We start from the raw sequence: 16,299 nt of genomic DNA, 5'->3' as shown, positions 1-16,299 counted from the left end.
TCTCTTGGGAGCAGAACCACTGGGTCCTATGGTAACTCTAGGATAAACATTTTGAGGAATGGCCACGATGATTTCCAAAGCAGCTTGTACCATTTTATATTCTCACCCAACAGAATAACTCACTTTTTAATTTGACTTATGTTATTATCAATTGCCACATCACCTTCTATTCCAGGTCTAGTAGCTAGCACAAACAAAATAATTCTAAATGTGATGACATGTAATCAGGGCATTGTTGAGTGCAGATTAGTTAACTTTCCTTGCGGTATTATCAACCTAAAAATTGTCTCTCTGCACATATATATAATACATGACTTATGCAATGACAGTTAATGAGGATTATTTTATTTAATTTTGGCCTTTCCAATTACCTGACCTTTGCTCTCACGTGCCTGATAAATCCATTTACTGAAAGAGAGACTATGACTTGCTACCAAAGGGACAAGACAGAGTTAGTGAATATTCATTTTCCTACAATCAAAAACATTTCCCATGTTGTAGTCCCACTACTATCTTGAGAAAGGATTGTTTGTGTCCTTTAACCCGCCTTTAGCATCTCAAAAGCCAGTCTTGGTGGGAGAGATCATAGAGTTTCGAGGCCCAAAAAGGCAGGTGGGCAGGAATTCCCATCTTCTGACCACAGGGATTTGTGGGAAGACTAGGAAAAGGGATCTAGTGAAGTGGTCAGCATCTTCTCTTCCTTTGACCTCTTGCTCTGGAAGGAAGCCACTTCTTGAGCCACCCTGTGCCAACCTGGGGTACAGTGGCATCAAAATACCAGTTTGTATTACCATCAACGAAGTAAGAAAATACCTCTCTCCTCACAGCTAACAAGTATTTGATTGTACTTTTAAATTTCTGCCAATCTCACAGGTGAAAATTGGCATCTCAGTGCAAGTTTTAACTTGGATTTCTCTTATAAGTGAGAGTGATTATCTTATCATATGTTTAAGGGAAATTTTTATAGCTTTTTGTGAGAACTATCTGTCCATGTCTTTTTACCTATTTTCTATTAGGGTCTCTTTCTATTTTGCCTTTACATGAGGGATATTAGCCCTTTATCTGTGATATATAATGCAAGTATTTTCCCCCAGTTTTATATCTTTTTGGCTTTGTTATTAGTGGGGTTTTTGCCATGCAAAAGTCTTAAATTTTTATAAAGTCAAATTTACCAATCTTTCCTTTTGTTGCACCTGGATTTTGAGTCACAGAAAACCTTTCCTTACACCCAGGTCACAGAAGAATCCACCCATGTTTTCTTTTTGTATTCATATAGTTTCATTCTTAATAAGATCTCTGGTCATTTGCTGTTTATTTTTCTGTATGATGTGAGGTATGAATTTAATTTTATCTTTTCCGAAATGGTTAACCATTTCTTAAAATGGTTATCCCATTTGTTCCCTCTGAAACACCAGGTTTATCATGTACTAAATCTCCATAAGTCTTGGGTCTATATCTCAGTTTTCCTATTCAATTTCAGTCTTCTGTCTGCAGGATATTAAAGAAAAATCTAATCTGCAAAATTAGATAGACTAGATGTAGCTTAAGATTCCTTCCATTCTAATAGTATACAGGCTCCTCAAGAAACTAAAAACAGAAATGCCATATGATCCAGCAATCCCACCCCTGGGCATACATCTGGACAAAACTATAATTCAAAAAGATACATGCACCCCTATGTTCAGAGCAGCACTATTCACAATAGCCAAGACATGGGAGCAACCTAAATGTCCATCAACCGATGGATAAAGAAGTTGTGGTATATGTGTATGTGTGTACACACACACACACACACACACACACACACACACACACACACACACACAATGGAATATTACTCAGCCGTAAAAAAGAATGAAATAATGCCATTTGCAGCTACATGGATGGACCTAGAGATTATCATGCTAAGCGAAGTAAGCCAGAAAGAGAAAGACAAATACCATGATATCACATATATGTGGAATCCAAAATATGACACAAGTGAACTACGTATGAAACAGAAACAGACTCACAGACATAGAGAACACACTTGAGGTTACCAAGGGCGGGGCAGGGGGAGGGGGAAGAGGAGGGTTGGATTGGGAGTTTGGGACTAGCAGACACAAACTATTATATATAGGATGGATGAACAACAAGGTCCTACTGTATAGCACAGGAAACTATATCCAATATCTTGTAATAAACCATAATGGAAAAGAATACGAAAAAGAATACATATAGTCTTTGAATCATTGAATCACTCTGCTGTACACCAGAAACTAACACAACATTGTAAATCACTGTACTTCAACAACAAAAATAAAGATTCCTTCCATTCTATATCCAACTCTTAATTAAAAAGAAACTTACTCCACATCCATAGTCAGTCACTCTTAAGTGACATGCTAAAACTAACTGGTCTAATTGTATACAATTGACAATGATTATTAGGATTTGCTGATTTACAAATATTACCTTGAAACTTTTGTCCATCCACTGATAGCTAACAGAACCACCAGACAGATACTGACTTAGTTTGAAGGGCAACATTATTTAATTAAATATATTTCAACAGTTTTCTTAACTCTAAGCATAAACATTTCATAGCTCCTCCACACCTTTCAATATCAATTTTACCATGATATTCACAGGTTTATTATCAGATTTAATAAAAGCCATATAGAGAAAAAGTAGCAAAATAAAGACTGTAACAGTATTTGCACTTCTGTATTTCTAAAATATCAGTCTTACTGATAACCTAATACACATCATTTTCTCTCCTGCTCCTATGAGCTGTGCCTGCTTAGCCAAACCCGATCCATCTTCCTCTCACCTACTCAAGCAACTCTCCCTCTCCTTGTATCATCAGTTCTTTTTCTTTCTATTGACTCATTCCCATGATCCTACAACATGCTATTAACTCTCAATCTTAAAAAAAGATAAAAAACTTAAAACTGCTTTTGACCCACTTACCTCTCCCCACCACCACAAAGCTACACCCCTTTTCTATCTTTCCCACAAGAGCAAAATTCTTGGGTAAAGGGCCTTATTCCTGCTGTCTCTAACTTCTTTACTTCCACTCTCCCAAACTCCCTCCCACTAGACTTTTGTCCCCGCCACTCTACCACAACTGCTTCTTCTGGAGTTGTTAAATCAAATGATCAACTCTTAATCCTCATCTTAACTTACCCATCAGCAGCATTTAATACTGTTAGTAGCCCTTCTTCCTGAAACATTCTCTTCATTTACCTTCCATGATTCCATACTTGCCTGGTTTCCTCCTGTATTTCTTGACATGCCTTCTCAAGTATCTCTTGCTCATCACCCTAACTTCTAAATGTTGAAGTACATACACAGTCCTTTGATCTCTTCTTCATCTTAATTCACTCTGATCCCATGGCTTTATATTCCATATATACTCAGATGTGTATAATTCAGTAGTTTTTAGTATAATCACAGCTATGCAACCATCAAATCACCACTATCAATTTTAGAACATTTTCATCACACTACACCCCCAAGAAACCCATATCCATTAGCAGTCACTCCTCTTCTCCCCACAATCTACCAACCCAAAACTCAGCCTAGATAACCACTAATCTACTTTTCTATCTTTATAAATTTGGCTATTTTGGACATTTCGTATATGAATTGTACACCTTAAATGTGTGAACTTTGTGGTATGTGAATTATATCTCAATGAATTTGTTATAAAAGAAGTGAATTACCTATACTTGATGACTAATAAGTTTTTTTCCCACCACTAAAATGTCTGTGACCATTACTAAATATCACTAGTAAGAATGCAAGTTGGGCACAACTCTTTTGGAAGGGACTTTGGCAGTATCTAACAAAACTACATATGCATTTGCTTTTTGACCCAGCGGTTCCACTTCTGGAAATTTCCCTTGAAAATGTGCCTCCAGAAATACAAGAATACATATGAACAAGATTCTTCATTGCAGCATTATTTGTAGTTGCAAAATGTAGAAACAATATAAATGTCAATACAAAGAAGAGTGACTCCCAAGTTGGGATCTCCAGTTCACATCTCTACCTGGTATCCCGGAACAGAATATCCAATTACCTACTAATATCTCCCCCTGGATGTCTAATAGGCATTTAACATGTCTGAAAGTAGATTCCCAATCTTATTTCTTACAACAACAACAAAAAAAGGATGTGTTCCTCCTTCAGTCTTCCCATTCTAAATTAGTTACTATTCTTTCTGTTGCTGAGGCCTAACATCTATCAGTCCTACTTTCAGTGTACATCTAAAATTTAACCACATGTTCTATAGCCTCCTAATTGGTCTCTTCTTTCTACTATGCTCTACACAGCAGCCAAGAAGATACTGTTAAAGCATTAAGTCAGATGTCATTCCCTTCAATAGCATCCCATTTCACTCAGAGTAAAAGTCAAAGCCATGTTACTACACTTCCAGATGGCTCCTATTTGTTTCAAATTAACTGAAAAGCAATCTAATTCATCTTAGGTTAGTGCTCTAAGAGTAATACTATATGAATGGATCGAAAAGAAAATAACGGGGGCCAGCTTTTTCAACTGTTTCTAATTAAACCCAAGCCAAAGAAATAGGGATCAAAATTATATTCCTGTTTAGTACCAATGAGTAGCTCAAAAATTGATATATATTTTTATCTAGCTAAAAGAGAAGTTCCTCGATTAACTAGCTTAATATGAAACAACACACACTTTCTGGCAATTCAACTACGGTTACTGTGTTCAAATTTCCTCAGATAAGAAAAGCTCCAATGGATAGATTATCTGCCCCGACACTTGACCTCCATTTTTTACCCTAGTGAGGCTGAGCTGAAAAACCTGGGGCAGTGCCCCTACCCAATTCTCAGTAATGAACATCCTCTCTCCCTTTATGAATTTTTTTTGAACCCAGAACAAATCCTAATCAGTTGGTTCCCCACTTCCTCTCCTCTGAGCTTAGCCAAATCCTTTATATGTAAAGGTCAACAAAAAGCCAAGAGTATCGCAGTGAGGAAAGAGACACATCTGGTCCTTGGCATACAACTCTGCCTATCCTCGTCACTCAATGAACTAGACAGATTCACAAACACAAAAGACTGAGAGGAAGCCAGAGTTAAAGAAAGGCTCAAACAAAAACCATGAGTTTCACGAACTATACAGAACTCAACAAATTAGTAAACTAATTATGTTCCATCCAGTACCAACGAATGTCCTTGACAAGAATTTAACTTGAGACAACCCAGTCTCCGCTCTCAATAACCAAAAGGGATGATTTAAATTTTTTTCCCCTTACATTTACAGAAAAGGCTTCCTCACATCAGGACAGGTTAGGATGTATTCAAAAGAATGTTCCTTATCACAGCATATTAGAGTTTAATGCAGCAATATCACTATCAATAATTATAAATTCAATCAACTTAATCCATTTATGCCAAAAACATTTATATTATTTAATAAGTACTTGATATACCTTTAATTCACAATTGGCTGGCTTTAAGTTTCATGTTCAAACACATTTAATATATATAAACCATTTACTTTGATATTTTTTTCAAATAAATTTTGCTACCACACGAGAAAAAAACAAAAGTGTTTTTAAAAATTTTAATATCAAAGTCACCTGAAGGAGAAATGACAACAGTCCATATATTTCATACTCATATATCAAGTGACTGCAATCAACTATACCCAGAGACAATGAGAGAAATAGCCCAGAAAAAGAGTTTAAACAAAGCCCATGTGCTCTCCTCCACAAGAGGGGTGAAAATCACTCCCAGGCCTATTTTCAAATAGCAACACAGTCTCTGATTTTAACAATACTTACCTCATTAACCATAGGTCAGTTTTGAGCAGGTTAGGTTATACAGCTGAATAAAGATTTTACAACATAAGAAAAGCTAAAACTTGGGTTAGTCCCGTTAAAAACTGAGAAACTGATAAATTACTATAGGTAACAAGGAAATAAAATATTAAAATGCCACATATAAACGTACAGTAATCAGGAAAAGATTCACATAGAATCAAACAACCCTATCAACCTTCATCATAATACAATACACCATCACTCTATTAGAGCAAAGTACAACAAATATCCATGACTGTAACCCTGACAAAGACAGACATTTGGTAAGCTTTAAGAAAATAATAAAATTTATAATACATTTGGTAAGCTTTAAGAAAATAATAAAATTTATAATACATTTTATAAAGATTTTAATCAAAACAATTAAAACAAAGTATTACTTTTTTAAGAAAATTCATCTAAATACAACTCATGCTATCAGACACAATAAAGAACTATATGTAAATCATTAACCATCAAAGCATTTTCCATAATGATTAACTACAGAGCTTCTTTACTCCACCTATATTAAGGGACTAATAACTATCCTGTGAATGATGACTATCCCTAAAGCTTTAACAGACCCAAAGGACACTGGCACTCCCCTAAGGCCCTAGGCATTTCCCCTAGACATGTTCAGTAAACAAAAGCAAAGGGCTAAATGTGAATTTTGAACTTATGTACTTTAGATATTTCTTCAATGAAAAATTACTTTTAAAAATAAAGGCTGAAGTTTAACATTTCTAGGTATAAAATGCATGCAAATAACTAATAGATTCTTTTTCAGACAGAATAATAAAATAATCCTAAAATACCTGATTCAGCAGGTAGCTTTTTACCTCCTTCTTCAGTCACAGATTAGAGGGAGAAAATCTTTTAAGAGTTTTTGTAATACCAAAAATTTCCCTATTTTATATTGATCTAGTCTAAAAAGTGGGGATTGTATTTTACATCTGCAGACAATAGTTTTGCTTAAAACTGGGCTATCATTTCAACAGCTTCTAATAAACCAAATAGCAAAACTTCCATCTGGTCTCAGGAATGGCTTTCCTTAAAAGTTTTACCAGCATATTGGAAAAAGAAATAGAAAAGAACAACAAAATCAACATATAGAAAGATTCAAGCTAGTCATTCATACATGAGGAAACTGAGTGTAAAACAGAAATGACATGTATGTCCCATTCTCAACTGTGGTTCCACATAAGAATTAAGCCCTAGTACCCTAAGTCATTCACTGAATGTACTCAATTTACTTGTTTCCTAGGCATTAAGAATGATACCAACTACGTATCATTCTTGGGAGAACTGAGAAAAGTCATCCAAATCATTTTCTGGGTTCTTCAGTTTATATGAAGAATTGTGGTTGCCGGCAACTAACAGTCCACATGCTGCAACTAAGAAGTCTGCATGCTGCAACTAAAAGATCCCGCATGCCGCAACAAAGGATCCTGTGTGCCACAATGAAGATCCCACGTGCCACAATGAAGATCCCACGTGTCGCAACTAAGACCCGGAGCAGCCAAAATAAATAAATAAATATTAAAAAAAAAAAAAAAAGAATTGTGGTTGGGAAAAGATCTACACAAATTATTAGCCCTGGGAACAAGCATTAAAAATAACACAGTATCCTCGAGATAGTACATTGTTTATGATGACTATATATACAATCTATTAAAAAGCTAAACAGTCTATTATTTGAACATAATTTTTGAACATTAACATAGTTTAAATTAAAACCATTAATGAATTAGTTTTCACTAAGTCTAGCCATGTGTCTAGTCCTTTATTATAAGACACAAGAGGGCACAATTCCTGACCACAAAAAGCTTATTACTAAAAAAACTGGTCCAACCCACAACACAAAACACATAAACAAAAAAAATGTGTAAAATCATATTAAGCTATAAATTATTCAATATGTAAATTCTAATCAAGAGTTTGGGAAGGAAAAGATTCCTGGAGGTTACAGTAGACAGGGAAAGCTTAATAACAAAAGTGAAACCTGAGAAGGAAATTCTGAGATGAGTAGTGTTTGGAAAGAAAAATGAGAAGGCATGCTACGCAGGAGTGATGGCCCAGAAGCAGGACTGAACATCCACAAGAGCAAAACCATGATGAAGGCTGAGATTAACAGTGGAGAATAGAGAGAGAGAAAAAAAAGAAAGTTGGTCAGATAAGGATCTTGAAAACAGTAGGCAGATCATGGAGTTTGAGGATTTATTTTTGTTTTTCACTAGTTCTTAAACAATACCAAATTCTGAACTAAGTACTTTGTACTGATTTTTACCTACTCTACTTTTAATATCAGAACCCATTAGTATTAGAACGCATTATACAACTATGATTTTACCAAAAATTGAGACAATTTTAGGCCAGCCAAAACATCACAAAGCACATGCCTGGAAACTTATATTCGTGAAACAGCATACATGTGGTAAGAAAACCTCATGTAAATATTTGTTTTGAAGGAAGATTAGCATTGAGGGGGAAACAAAATATATTTGCCCTCAAGTTAAAGCTAAAAGCGAAATGCTTATTTTCCTTGACTGCTGGCCGACAGTTGTGTGCTTATTGCTGACTGGATCCTTTCCTATCAAAACACCCAGCACTTCAAAAGACCCAACCACTCTGCCAAGATTTCTGCCTTCAAAGAGCTTTTGTTGCCATGGCAATCTCATGTTCTCCGGGAACCAAGTTAGCGGCACCCTACCATACATACATGAACAATGTTCAAACTCTGGCTGATTCCTCCTTGAAACACAGGGTATATATCCTGTCACAACCGTACCAATTTCCACTTGCTCTAATACAAGGAATCAACAGTACCTGACAGTTCATAGAGAACCAGGGTTACTTCAAAATAAACAGATGCATCCAGAAAGAGGGAGGGCAGGTTGAGAGTGGGAACCCTCTTTCATATTTTAAAGCAGATGTCCTAAAGCATGAAGGCCAATGAAATAAAACACTGAGTCCAACTCAAATTTGATCAAAGATTTCTCCCTTTTCAAATATCTCAAAACACTTTTCCTAAAAAAATTAAAGCAAAGATGAAAACAGTACAGGCATAGTACTTTGGTTAAGAATGTCTCCTACACTGACTGAAGATTTAACACCTTATCAAAACAAAGCTAAATTCTGCCTAGAATTAAAGCTTTCCTTAGGAAGAAAGAGTAGAGGCTCTAAAACCATTTCCATAGTACACTCTGTCAAAATTTCAAGGAAATATATTTGCTAATAAATGACACATGTGGAAAAACTACAGCCAGAGTTCGAGGGTATGTTTCCAGATGTAAAATACTTCTGACCTAAAGAAATTGTTTTTTCATCTCTATTCAACTTATACCACACCACATTCCCAAATCGAGTAAGCTGTGTTTTCTATACTGTAGTAGCCCTCAAGTTAACAGCAAAGACCATGACAATCATATCCAAAAATCAAGTAGTGTGAAAGAGCAATAAAAGCAATGACCTGCTACGATTCTGAAAATAATCTCATTTTAAGAACTATATGTGTTCCTAGAAAATAGAAGTTAAAGAGTACTTAAATGCTGAATTATCTTTTGCAATTGATTTTCATTACAATTTCAGAAAATGATCCTACTACAGAGGGTAAAAAAAATTAGCCTCAACCTGCTTCAAAGAAACATTCAATTCACGGAAAGTTCTAAGATATTTTTTCCAATATACAGGCTATGAGCATTTAATTTTTCTATACCAACTTTGTCAAACAGTCCAGACTCTTTACTCTTGTAAAGTAATTTTAATGTGCACATATTAGTGAACACAATTCACTTCCACTTCATTAGGGGTTCTGAATTCCTGAAAGTGAAGCTGTTTATAGTATCATTCCAAATATTTGTAGAATTCCAGAGCTGAAAGAGAGTTAAAGATGTCTCAAGTGTTCCAAATTTGTATAAGAAAGTAACCTGAGAGATTCAGTAACAACCTCCTCTTTCTTTTCAAAATGAGGCCCAGGTAGGTTACATCATTAACTGGAAGAATTTTCTCCTGCTTGATGCTGTGTTTTTTTGTTTTTGTTTTTATATAATTATATTCTAGTTTCTCTCTTTATATTTCTGAGATATTGTCCTTAATATGGATTAAAATGTCTATTGCTTCCAATGTCAATAAAGCTGTCTTTTTTCTTTAAAGGTAGTTGTCTAACATGAGTTAAAGGTCAGTGACCCAAAAGACTAAAGGCTACTAAGAACAAAAAAAGTTGTAAGAGATCCGTTATCAAATACAGGAAAATCTGGAGTGGAGTTTAAACCCCAGTACCTAGCATTTTGCAAAGCAGCATTAACAAAGAGCAAACCCATCATGTCAGATATGAAAATCCAATCATTTTCACACCTTACAAAATAGTAAGAGAAACTGACACTCTGAAAACAGCTAAAACCAACTACTAAAGCTGTGGCTTTCAATTTTTTTTTTTTTTTAAACCACAATCCACTTACTGTTAAATACATTTTATATCACCACCTAGTGTACACAAATGTATATTTAAATAACAAACAAATTTTACAAAAACAATCCTCTAAGTACATGTGATACTGTTCCATTTCTTTATCATGCTCTGTGAGATCCACTAAAATGATTTCTTAACCCACTAATAGGTAATGATCTGCACTTTGAAAATGATGGAAAGTGTAAGTTAGTTACTGATACAAAGCCTCAAGAAGAACAATTTTCACAAGCATTCATTCCCCACGTATCTATTAACACTATGTACACAATACTACCTGTTTAACTGTACTGTGCTAGACACTGTACCGTAAGATTTTGAGACTGCTTATACAAATTTAACTATAGAGTCTTGTACTAGTGGTTTTTATTTTAACAATAAGGTTAGATATGTAAGGGGGAAAAGACAGTCATGTTAGCCCATTTACTCACTGAGTTTTTTTTATAGGTTTTTTTCTATAACATGTCTATAAGAATCCAACAATGTTTGCATTTGTATTATTAGTATACATATTCTCTCTTCTGTTAGATATATAAAGCTACACTGCCACATCCAATACATCTTTATTATCCTCAAAGCACTTAGCACAGTGTTGAACATACAGTAAGTACTTATTTACTGAACTAATGGTTTTATCTAATCTCAAAACTTAGTTTATATCTCAGAGAATTAGGATAAGGCACAACAAAATAGCTTTGTGTTAACAAAAGTACTTTTGGATGTAGCTATTAAAATACCTTAAATCTCAAAGCAAATCTCTGAAAGTCTAAATTTTGCTCCATGCACTTGTAAAGACTTCTGAAATTACTTAAAACAGAACTTTATTGCAAAAAAGACTCAAACCAAATTCTACAATGCAGTTATTATTAATAAAATGACTATTAAAACAGTAAATGTGTATTAGTTAGGAAATTTTAATTTAATCATTTCCTTTCTCTAGCAAGTGAATATGTCCAACTCAAATTCTTTTTTAGATAAGTCAGAATACAAATAAATTACATATTTGACAAATGCATTTTCAAACATTACAACTCAGAGATAGTGATTTCATTTGTAAAAGAGATATACACTCTATTTTATAGTAGTTATTTATTTTGATTTTTCAGATTAATTTTGTCATGTCAAAAAACTGAATAATAATCCTATTTCTTTTTAAGACCAAAGTTAACTGAAACAGATGCCTGTGAACGTCTATTCAATATTTGCTTGCATCACCAAAGCATGACATGACCTGTTTTTAAACAATTGTATTAAATAGTAACAAGCATAACTAACCATGTAATAGCATAAGCATTTGATACTTGAATATGAAATTCTTTCTTAACAATTAAGTAGATTAAACAGCCAAGTCAAAACAAGAAACTTAAATATTGACTAAACTGTCCCCAATTTCTCAATTTACAATAGATTGGACTGAAGAAAATTGGTTTCCTAAGTATGGAAGGTGTTTCTCCTATAAAAGCTGGATTCTCGCTTCCATATTTCATGAAGCCAGCTAGTTAACTAACATTCATAGTCAGCTCTTCAACAGTTCTTATTTAACCGTTGGACATTGCTCTCTACATGAAATATCTCCAACATTCACTGAGGAAAAGGGAGCACTATTTTTTGTTAGATTGTAAGTTAGCTCAGCTATGCCACTCCACATCTCACCTGGTAGAATGACTGGAAATCTAGTTTAAGTTTTCAGGATATAGGTTCACTCTACTTTTAGGGTATTGTAGCCTCTCTATGGATGAATGCATATTCATAGTCTATTAGGTCTGCAACAGAAATTAGTCTTATATCCCATACAGAATGTCAGGCTCAAGTAAGTGCATAAATATTTTTTGAATAAACAAGTATTTAAGCACCTGCTGCATGCCAGGTACTGTCTTAGGCCTGTGACTACAAAGGGTCCAGAACATTATCAATCAGAATGATAAGTGCCACAAGAAACAAACAATTCAAAATAAGACATGACACAACAAGCCAGAAATTTCTCACAGTGCTATAATGCAGAGAAAAGAGCAATGAAGTTGAAATCCAGTCCCAGTTTCACAATCCACTATATAAGTTATATAAATTTGGTTAACTCAAAATTAACAAGCTAGATGCCTTTGTGTAAACAGAAATATATAAGCCTAACTTAAACATAAACTTAATTATTGTTTATGGCAGAAACAAAACATAAATCTAATTATACTTTTTATATGAGCTTTTATTATATATATAAGCACACTACATATTGGGTTGGCCAAAAGGTTCGTTTGGGTTTTTCTGTAACATCTTACAGAAAAACCCAAACGAACCTTTTGGCCAACCCAATATAACAATACACGGCCTAATGAAGTACAGTCCAACAGAACTTTCTACAATGATGGAAATATTCTATACTTGTACTCTCCAATATGGTAGCCACTAGATATATGTGGCTATTAAGTACTTAGAATGTGGCTAGTGCAACTGAGGAAATGAATTTTATTTTTTAAAACTAATTTAGGGACCTCCCCAGTGGTCCAGTGGTAAAGAATCCGCCTTGCAATGCAGGGGACATGGGTTCAATCCCTGGTCGGGGAACTAAGATCCCACACACCACAGGACAACTAAGCCCATGCGCCACAACTACTGAGCTCACACGCCTCAACGAGAGAGCCCACATGCCACAAACTAGAGAGCCCACACGCTTTGGAGCCCACGCACCACAACTACAGAGCCCACGTGCCCTCGAGCCTGCAGGCCACAACTAGAGGGAGAAAACCCTCACGCCGCGACTAGAGAGAAGCCCGAGTGCAGCAATGAAGACAGCACGTGCCACAACAAAAAAGATCCCACATGCCTCAACGAAGATCCCACGTGCCGCAATTAAGACCCAACACATCCAAAAATAATAATAATAAAGAAAATAAATATTAAAAAAAAAACTAACTTAAATATAAACAGGCAGAAGTTCTGTTTCCAGTAAAGACAGAGTCATAGGCAATAATAGGGACTGCATTTACACTCATGCCTGAAAAAAAGCATAAAACGGAGAAAACAAATGACACAACAATTTTCAAGACACTGGACAACAGGTGACAAAGGACAATGATCTTTGAGAGTCAAGAAGCAAATAAGATGAGCCCTACAAATGATCAAACTTACTGACGTGAGAAAGTTCCCAAGCAGAGGTACTAGGGGGAAGTGAAGGTGGAGACTGACAGACGCAGTGAATTCAGAACATGGACCTCACAGAATAAGCAGGATGGAGAGCCAGAGAGCAGCACTGAGAGCAAGCAAACTCCTGCAAGAGGGTTCCCCTTGCGTAATGATCAGCACATGCATGTAAGGAAACTACCTAAAGTTGGAGAAAGAATAACCCCAAAAGATAAAAAGTGTCAAGCACAGGGCCAGTAATAATATCTGCTCCCAGCAGCGAGACTGAAAAATTTCATGAGTCTTGAGGCACTGGTAGAGTAACATAAAACAGACTCCCTCAGTAGTGAGGAATAATCAGCCCCAGCCCAAGCACTACTCTGGACCCACCTAACAAATCTTAAAAAGACCAAAAAGGATTAAGATGTTTCAAAGTAACTTAACTACATCCAGAACAAGGTTCAAGAATAGTTTTAGTAATATAAAAATATACAGCACCCAGCAAGGTAAAATCACAATAAAATCTGAAACCTAATAAAAAATTACTAGCCATACAAAGAAGCAAAAAGGTACAAACCATACAGAGAGGGGAAAAATCAACTGACTCCAACCACAACTGACACAGATGTAAGAACCAACCAACCAGGATATTAAATCAGTTACTATAACTATTCCATATGTTCAGAAAGTTTAGAGATGTGGAAGATATAAGAAGACACAAATCGGGGACTTCCCTGGTGGCCCGGTGGTTAAGAATCTGCCTGCCAATGCAGGGGACGCAGGTTCGAGCCCTGATCTGGGACAATCCCACGTGCTGTGGAGCAACTAAGCGCATGTGCCACAACTACTGAGCCTGTGTGCCACAACTACTGAAGCCCGTGCACCTGCAGCCTGTGCTCCACAACGAGAAGCCACCACCATGAGAAGCCCGCGCACCACAACAAAGAGTAGCCCCCGCTCGCTGCAACTAGAGAGAGCCCACACGCAGCAACAAAGACCCAAAGCAGCCAAAAATAAATAAATTTTTAAAAGCTTAAAAAAAAAGAAGACACAAATCAAGCTTCTGGAGTTGAAAACTATAATGTATGAGATGAAAATTACACAGAACAGGATTGATGGAAGGTTAAACATGGCAGAAGAAAAGGCAGTAAACTTGAAGACACAGCAGAACAATCCAATATTAAACACAAAGAGAAAAGAGGATTTTTTTTTTTAAATGAAGAGAGCTGTGGCACAACTCCAAGAGTCCTTCTACCCATATATTTGGAGTTTCTGAAGGTGAGGGGGCACAGAAAATTATATGAAGAAAGTTTCCAAAATTTGCCCAAATTTGATGAAAATTATAAACTCACAGATCAAAGAAGTTCAACAAATACCAAGCAAAAGAAACATGAAGACATGCATACACCAAGTCACATCATAATCAAATTGCTCAAAGCCAGTCATTTTTTTTAATCTCAAAAGCAAACAGAGAAAAAAGATACACATTACATACAGAGAAACAAAAATAAGAATGACATTAGATTCCACATTGGAAATTGTAAAAACAAGAAGACACTGGAGCAAATCTTTAAAATACTGAAAGAAAAAGCTACCCATCTAGAATTCTATACCTAGCAAAAATACTTTCTTAAAAACAAAGAACTACTCAAGAATTTTTGAGACATGCAAAAGCTAAAAGGAATTCACTACCAACAGATCTCCACTATGAGAAATATTACAGTTTTTCAAACACAAGGAAAATGATGCCAGATGGAAATGCGGATCTATACTAAGAAATAAAGAGCAATGGGAATGGTAACTTAATAAATGTATATGGGTTTTTCTTATTATTGAAATTTCTTTAAAAGATGATGGATTAAACAAAAATAACAAGGATCTGGTGCTGGATTTATTACATATGTAAAAGTAAAATGTATGGCAACAATAACACAAAAGCTGGGATGGGAGAAATGGATGTACACTATGGTAAGGTGCTTGAACTATACATGAAATGACATGATATCCCTTAAGGTACATTAAGATAAGTTGAAAATGTATACTATAAATCCTACACAACCACTAAATTAACGACAAAAAGTTTTTCCTAATAAGGTGACGAAGAATACAAAATAGAATCATAAAAATACTCAATTTATCCTAAAATGAAGGCAGAAAAAGAAGAACAAAAAACATGTGAGATAAATATCAATAGAAAACAAACAGCAAGATGATGCATTTAACTCTAACCATATCAAACACCACATTAAAATTTCCAGTTTAAAACCAAAGATTTCAGACTGGGTAAAAATGCAAAACTCAATGTACATGCTGCCTAAAATAAAGGCACTTTAAATAGAACAAAGTTAAAAACAAAAATAAGGAAAAAGTATACAGTGCTAACACATCAAAAGAAAGCTGAAGTATATTTATTAATACCATGTAAATTTATGAGCAAAGAATATTAATAGGGATAAAGGAGGCCATTTCATAATGATAAAGCAGTCAACACATCAAGAGGATATAAAAATCCTAAACATTAATGCATATAATAATAGAGCTTCAAAATATGTGTATACAAACTAATATAACTGCAAGGATAAATAAAAAACTCACAACTCTAGTCAGAGATTTCAATTCCCCTCTCTCAACAACTGGTAAATCAACCTAAAAGAAAATCAGAAAGGATATAAAAGATCTGAACAATACTGTAAGCCAAAATGATCTGATTTAGAAAACATTCCACCAACCAAGAGAAGAAGAACATTTGCCAAGTCAAACCATATTCCAGGCCATAAAACAAGACTCAGTACATTTGAAAGGGCTCAATTCATACAAAGTATGTTCTCTGACCATAATGGAATTAAACTAGAAATCAGCAACAGAAATATCCCTAAAATGATATTCTCCCCAAATATTT

At 35.1% G+C, this 16,299-nt stretch overlaps 1 protein-coding gene across 7 annotated transcripts in view; it reads right to left on the bottom strand.

Annotated features, from left to right (window-relative positions):
- The window catches only part of TCF12 (transcription factor 12), a 371,281-nt gene that overhangs the window by 322,615 nt on the left and 32,367 nt on the right, over positions 1-16,299 (bottom strand). Inside the window, exon 1 of one of the 7 annotated variants that reach the window (XM_082388104.1) lies at positions 15,996-16,015. The exons of the other annotated variants lie outside the window; for them this stretch is intronic. The gene's annotated coding sequence lies outside the window, so the exon portion shown is untranslated. Of the gene's footprint in view, positions 1-15,995; positions 16,016-16,299 lie in introns of those variants that run through there. 7 annotated transcript variants of the gene reach the window in all.

This window comes from Balaenoptera borealis, assembly GCF_965194805.1.
Source record: "Balaenoptera borealis genome assembly, chromosome: 3".
NCBI classification, from domain to species: Eukaryota; Metazoa; Chordata; class Mammalia; order Artiodactyla; family Balaenopteridae; genus Balaenoptera; species Balaenoptera borealis.
The sequence above is the reverse complement of the archived record's forward strand: the minus strand, read 5'-3'. Positions and strand labels throughout refer to the sequence as shown.